This window comes from Oratosquilla oratoria, unplaced genomic scaffold (genome assembly GCF_046742065.1).
Source record: "Oratosquilla oratoria isolate Oo_2021 unplaced genomic scaffold, ASM4674206v1 SCAFFOLD128, whole genome shotgun sequence".
In the NCBI taxonomy this organism is placed as follows: domain Eukaryota; kingdom Metazoa; phylum Arthropoda; class Malacostraca; order Stomatopoda; family Squillidae; genus Oratosquilla; species Oratosquilla oratoria.
The window spans coordinates 83120-89616 of NW_027467484.1; positions in this window are offsets into that span (position 1 = coordinate 83120).

A 6497-nucleotide genomic window follows, 5' to 3' on the forward strand; every position below is an offset into this window, starting at 1 on the left:
AGTACAGACAAGACCAGACCAATCAAGATTAAATTCAGGTCACAAACTATGGCTGAGAATATCTTATCCAAAACAGGGAAACTAGCAACAAGTGAACAATATAAAAAGGTATGGATAAAAAGGGAAATGAATAAAGAGGAAAGAGAGGAAGAAAAACTGAAAAGACTTGAAGCAAAGGAAAAAAACGAGATAAGAACGGAGTCAGAAAAAGAGAGATTCTATTGGAGAGTAGTGAATATGAAACTAAAGAAAGTCGACATACAAGAGAAAAACAAAAGGGAAACAGAGAACACAATGGAAGTGGCAGAAAACTAAGAGTGTCTTACACAAATATAGATGGATTAATAACAGGATTGAATGAGCTGAATGATTATTTGAAAGAAAAAGAACCGGACATAATGGGAATTGTAGAAACAAAATTAAAAGGTCCACTACCACCCAACAGTGTAGGACATGATGCATATAATTATTGGATTAGAAACAGAGTGAAAAAGGAAGGGGGTGGAGTTATGTTCCTGACTAAGAAGGATATAAACATGAAGTGTGTCACATATGGAAAAATACAGTAGAGATGATAATGATGGAAGTAGAAGACAGAGATAAGAAGAACAGAAAGTTTGTGATAAATTATGTGCCCCCAAAAACAGCCTCATGGGAAGAGAGTGAACATAAAAGTATGTTAGAGGACACAAAGATAACATTAAACAATATAATGGAAGAGGGAGGAAAAATAGTTATGATGGGCGACTTTAATTGCAAAGAAATCTGCTGGGAAGAAATGACAGTAAAGGGTGGAGACGGCTCATGGGGAAACGCTCTACTCGAGATGGTTACTGACCATACAATGACACAATGGATACAGGAGAACACTAGGTATAGAAATGAAGAAGAGCCATCGAGACTAGACCTAGTAATTACATCCGAACCTAGAATAGTGGACAAAATTGAATATAAAACACCAATAAGCAAAAGTGACCACATATTGATTGAACTGGAACTTAATGAAGAAAAATATATGAAAAGAAATGAACAATACAGAAAAGGAAGAATGATGTATGAAAAAACAAACTTTGATAAAATAAGAGAATTCTTTCAAAAGGAAAACTGGGAAGAAATATACAAAGAAGAAACAACAGTAGAAGAGAAATGGAATATTTTGACAAAAATTTACAAAAAAGGAGTGGAAAAGTATGTCCCAAGACAAAAACAAGAAAAAGAATATGTAAAATGCTGGTACAACAAAAGTTGTAGGGAGTTAAAAGACAAAAGAGACAAAGCCTGGACCAGATGGAAAAAAGACAGAAGACCTGAAAAATGGAAAATATATACCTGTTATAGAAATGAATATGTACAAATGTGCAGAGAGGAAAAGAGAAAATATGAAAAAGATATAGAAAAGTGTAAAGATCAACCAAAACTATTCTACAGATTTGTGAACAATAAACTGAAAAACAAACAAGACTTGGAGAAATTAAGACAGGAGGGAGTTGAATACACTGAGGAAATGGAAATGGCGGAAATTATGAACAAACATTTTAAATCAGTGTTTACAAGGGAGAACATACAACCTGAAGAGATTGAATGGAAAGAGAAAGTCCCCCCTATGGAAGAAATAGAAGTAACAAAGAATGAAATATTAACACACTTGAATAATCTTGATGTCAGAAAATCGCATGGACCAGATGATATAGCAAACTGGATACTAAAAGAATGCAGGAATGAACTGGCAGACAAAATACATAGCATACTAAATAGTTCCTTGAAAGAAGGAAAAGTTCCAGAAGATTGGAAAAAAGCAAATATAGTACCTATATATAAAGGAGGAAATAAAGAAGAACCTACCAACTATAGACCAGTCTCTCTAACAAGTACAATAGCAAAAATTTGTGAAAGAATTATCAAAAGTAGATGGGTAAAATATTTAGAAAAAAACAAAGTGTTAAATCCAAGGCAATTTGGATTCAGACAAGGACGATCATGCGTCACCAATTTAATATGTTTCTATTCAAGGCTAATAGATATAATACAAGAAAGAGGTGGATGGGTGGACTGTGCATTTTTAGATCTAAAGAAAGCTTTTGACAAAGTACCACATAAGAAGTTGCTTAAGAAATTAGAAACTGAAGGAGGAATACAGGGCAAACTACTAAATTGGATGGAGGACTTTTTGCAAGAAAGAAAAATGAGAGTAGTGATAAGAAACCAACACTCAAAATGGGATGAAGTAATAAGCGGTGTTCCGCAGGGAACAGTTCTGGCCCCAATAATGTTTGCTATATATATTAATGATATGGATGAAGGAATAGAAAGCTATATGAGCTTCTTTGCAGATGCAAAACTACTGAAAAGAGTGAAAACTGAAGAAGATTGTGAATCACTACAGAGAGATCTAAACAAGGTACAAGAATGGAGTAGGAAATGGGAGATGGAGTTCAATACAAAAAAGTGTAGTATAATGGAATTTGGAAAAAGCAAAAACAGAATAACAGGAGCATATAAATTGGGAGAAGAAGGAATAAAAAAAGTAGAAAATGAGAAGGACCTGGGAGTCATTGTTATGAATAATATGTCACCTGAGAAACATATAAATAAGATTTTTGGAGAAACTTATAATCTAATAAGAACAATCAAAGTTGCATTTACATACCTGGATGAAGAAATGGTGAAGAAAATCCTAATCACCCTGATAAGACCAAGATTGGAATATGCAGCAATGATAGGGTCACCAAGTACAAAAAAAAATATAAAAAAAACTTGAAAGAATACAAAGAGCAATTACAAAATTGGCACCAACACTCAAAACTATCATATGAAGAGAGACTAGAAAAACTTGAACTACAGACACTAGAGCAAAGAAGAGAGAGAGGAGATTTGATAGCTATTTACAGAATCATGAAAGGCATAGAAATTACTGACAGAGAGAATCTGATAAAATGGGATGACAGAAATACTAGAGGACACGGAAAGAAAATAAAAAAAGACAGCTATAGAAGAGATTTGAAAAAGAACAGCTTTCCTCACAGAGTAATAGACAGTTGGAACAAGTTAGATGAGAAAGTGGTGTGTGCAAAAACAATACATGAAATTAAAAATAGTTTAGATAAAATGAGATATGAAGACAGGACCCCACGAGCATAGCTGCCCTTCCCGTAAAATACAACTAGGTAAATACACTTCAACGAACGGACGGCTTAGAAGACGTTCTGAAGAAAATTGAAGTATTGTGGATCCCAACGCAAAGAGAAGTGCCTATTGTATTTACAGGGTGGGGGGAAATTGCTCGTGAGGTAGTAGGAAAGTAGGGAAAGAGGAGAAGGGGAGGGATTACTGAGGGAAATGGAAGGAAATGAGGAAGGAGTAGACTTGGCCCAGACAGACAGGCGTAAGGTGAACAAAAGACCCCCCGACAACGATGAAATGTCTAATAAAAATGTAAAGATTAGAAGTATAGATAAGAGCAATACAGTAGAAAGTGATGAGAATATTTTCCAGGGATTTATAGAGGGTGGGGGGGACACCAACCCCGACTAGAAGAGAAGGTCAATAAGATGATCGAGGACTTGGAGCGTAGGTTCGGTCATGTGAACAATATTATAAGGCGGGTTGAAAAATTGGAAGAACTAGAGAAGGCGAACAAAAACTTAACTGATGAAATAGAAAACCTGAAAAGACAGTTAAAGGAAGTAAAGGTGGAGAATGAGGAATTGAAGAAGAATAGTAAAGAAAACAGAGAGGGATGGAAGTCGATAAAAGAAAACAGTAAAGTTGCATTTACTGATATAATTAAACAGCAAATGAGAGAACAAACTGAAGACTCAGTTATTAAAGTAATGAGATAGAAGGAGAATATAGTAAGAGACTTAGCTGACAAAAAAGAAATGTATAATTATATTAGGAATGGAAGAGAAACATAACCCAGATAGAACCTCAAGAACCAATGAGGAAAATGAAAAAGTAAGCAGTTTACTAAAATTAGTTCAGGAAGATGAACCAGAAATTATGAAGGAAATTGAGGAAAAATTCAGGCTCGGAAAGTATAGTAAGGATAAGACCAGACTAAGATTAAATTCAGGTCACAAACGACAGCAGAGAATATCTTATCCAAAACAGGGAAACTAGCAACAAGTGAACAATATAAAAAGGTATGGATAAAAAGGGAAATGAATAAAGAGGAAAGAGAGGAAGAAAAGCAGAAAAGACTTGAAGCTAAGACAAAAAACGAGAACAGAACGGAGTCGGAGAAAGAGAGATTCTATTGGAGAGTAGTGAATATGAAACTAAGGCAGTTCGACATACAAGAGAAAAACAAAAGGGAAACAGAGAACACAATGGAAGTGACAGAAAACTAAGAGTGTCTTACACAAATATAGATGGATTAATAACAGGATTGAATGAGCTGAATGATTATTTGAAAGAAAAAGAACCGGACATAATGGGAATTGTAGAAACAAAATTAAAAGGCCCAATACCACCCAACAGTGTAGGACATGATGCATATAATCATTGGATTAAAAACAGAGAGAAAAAGCAAGGGGGTGGAGTTATGTTCCTGACTAAGAAGGATATAAACGTGAAGGGTGTCATATATGGAAAGAATACAGTAGAGATGATTATGATAGAAGTGGAAGACAGAGATAAGAAGAGCAGAAAATTTGTGATAAATTATGTGCCACCGAAAACAGCCTCATGGGAGGAGAGTGAACATAAAAGTATGTTAGAGGACACAAAGATAACATTAAATAAAATAATGGAAGATGGAGGAAGAATAGTTATAATGGGCGACTTTAATTGCAAAGAAATCTGCTGGGAAGAAATGACAGTAAAGGGTGGAGACGGCTCATGGGGAAACGCCCTACTTGAGATGATTACTGACCATACAATGACACAATGGATACAGGAGAACACCAGGTATAGAAATGAAGAAGAACCATCGAGACTAGACTTAATAATTACATCTGAACCTAGAATAGTGGACAAAATTGAATATAAAACACCAATAAGCAAAAGTGACCACATATTGATTGAACTGGAACTTAATGAAGAAAAATATAGGAAAAGAAATGAGCAATATAGAAAAGGAAGAATGATGTATGAAAAAACAAACTTTGATAAAATAAGAGAATTCTTTCAACAAGAAAACTGGGAAGAAATATACAAAGAAGAAACAACTGTGGAAGAGAAATGGAATATTTTGACAAAAATTTACAAAAAAGGAGTAGAAAAGTATGTCCCAAGACAAAAACAAGAAAAAGAATATGTAAAATGCTGGTACAACAAAAGTTGTAGGGAGTTAAAAGACAAAAGAGACAAAGCCTGGACCAGATGGAAAAAAGACAGAAGACCTGAAAAATGGAAAATATATACCGGTTATAGAAATGAATATGTACAAATGTGCAGAGAGGAAAAGAGAAAATATGAAAAAGATGTCATAGAAAAGTGTAAAGATCAACCAAAACTATTCTACAGATTTGTAAACAATAAACTGAAAAACAAACAAGACTTGGAGAAATTAAGACAGGAGGGAGTTGAATACACTGAGGAAATGGAAATGGCGGAAATTATGAACAAACATTTTAAATCAGTGTTTACAAGGGAGAACATACAACCTGAAGAGATTGAATGGAAAGAGAAAGTCCCCCCTATGGAAGAAATAGAAGTAACAAAGAACGAAATATTGACACACTTGAGTAATCTTGATGTCAGAAAATTGCATGGACCAGATGATATAGCAAACTGGATTCTGAAAGAATGCAGGAATGAACTGGCAGACAAAATACATAGCATACTAAACAGTTCCTTGAAAGAAGGAAAAGTTCCAGAAGATTGGAAAAAAGCAAATATAGTACCTATATATAAAGGAGGAAATAAAGAAGAACCTACCAACTATAGACCAGTCTCTCTAACAAGTACAATAGCAAAAATTTGTGAAAGAATTATCAAAAGTAGATGGGTAAAATATTTAGAAAAAAAACAGTGTTAAATCCAAGGCAATTTGGATTCAGACAAGGACGATCATGCGTCACCAATTTAATATGTTTCTATTCAAGGCTAATAGATATAATACAAGAAAGAGATGGATGGGCGGACTGTGCATTTCTAGACCTAAAGAAAGCTTTTGACAAAGTACCACATAAGAAGTTGCTTAAGAAATTAGAAACTGAAGGAGGAATACAGGGCAAACTACTAAATTGGATGGAGGACTTTTTGCAAGAAAGAAAAATGAGAGTAGTGATAAGAAACCAACACTCAAAATGGGATGAAGTAATAAGCGGTGTTCCGCAGGGAACAGTACTGGCCCCAATAATGTTTGCTATATATATTAATGATATGGATGAAGGAATAGAAAGCTATATGAGCATCTTTGCAGATGATGCAAAACTACTGAAAAGAGTGGAAACTGAAGAAGATTGTGAATCACTACAGAGAGCTAAATATAGTACAGGAATGGAGTAGGAAGTGGGAGATGGAGTTCAATACAAAAAAGTGTAGTATAATGG